Genomic DNA, 1,220 nt, shown 5'->3' with positions numbered 1-1,220 from the left:
CTCCATAATCTAAAATATCTCATAATCTAAAATATTTGGAGTATAGAACAGATCATTTCTAAAACCGAAAATGGGTCTTGGAAAATGTAAAAGGTGAAAAATATAAGTTATGAACAGGAGCAGCTGTTATTCGTCTGTATCATAGTAACAAATAATTCTTCAACTTCTCTGTCATAATAACATCATTTGCTTATGTATAGCCTGGAAAAACATTGCTTTGCTTGACTAATTACAACCATGTATGACATTGAGCTATATTGAACGCCATTTTATGTAAGTTTCTGAATGTCTAGTGGATGAAAAAGTAGTGGACTCAAAAATTTCCGCAATACACCATGAAAAGTAGTGATCATCCATGGTCATTAGATGAGGGGATATATCCCAGAATGCTTTGCAAGAACTCTCCCCACAAAGCATCATGAGATTCATTTTGGGGGCGAAAAGTAGCTACAGTATCATCTTTCTGAGCGGTCAGGGGATCTGATTCTACTATAACGTCCCCACTCTATATAGTCCCAACTTTATATAGTGATTGAGGGATTAGGGATTAAGTGTGTTTATTTTTACTTTTACGGGATTTAACATGGAGGAAAAAAAACGATCCCTTTAATGATATTACAAGCATATATTCTAACTACAATGCAGTTTATATCAGCTTACCAGCTCTCAAAGTGTTACAATTAAAAGAGTATAAAGACACAGTAGAGTTTGATGAAAATAATAATATCATAAATGTTATATTAGCTAATAGATTTAGGTGTCTTATGAACAGCATGGTCTTTAGTCCTTTTAGAAGGACTCTACAGTCTGTGACGCCCTGAGGTGTAATAACAATGCATTCCACGAGCGAGGTACTGTCATGCAGCAGTGCTTAGAATGGGCAAAACAGGAAAGCTTTAGTCTGGTTTAATGTAAGGTGTAAGAAAAAAAAAAGTTTTATGTATTTTTATGCATAATACATAAAGATCTGGCCTCGACTTAATAAAGCATGAGAGAGTGACAGACACAGGATCGGGGTTATTAAATTAGAGATGTGCATCTGCGTCTGTCACACAGTCAATGCCACAGGGCTGTTATTAAAACTAGTAATAAACTTTCACTGTAGTTTATTGAAAAAAACCAAAACATAATTATAAAGATTTATTTTTTTCTTTTTAATGATGCATAAATGCTAGCCTGGGTGCCAGTCCGAACTTAGTCCCGCCCACAAGGTTTGAGTT

The sequence above is a fragment of the Cyprinodon variegatus genome, unplaced genomic scaffold, assembly GCF_000732505.1.
Source record: "Cyprinodon variegatus isolate N-32 unplaced genomic scaffold, C_variegatus-1.0 Scaffold421, whole genome shotgun sequence".
NCBI lineage: Eukaryota > Metazoa > Chordata > Actinopteri > Cyprinodontiformes > Cyprinodontidae > Cyprinodon > Cyprinodon variegatus.
This window is presented reverse-complemented; position numbering follows the sequence as displayed.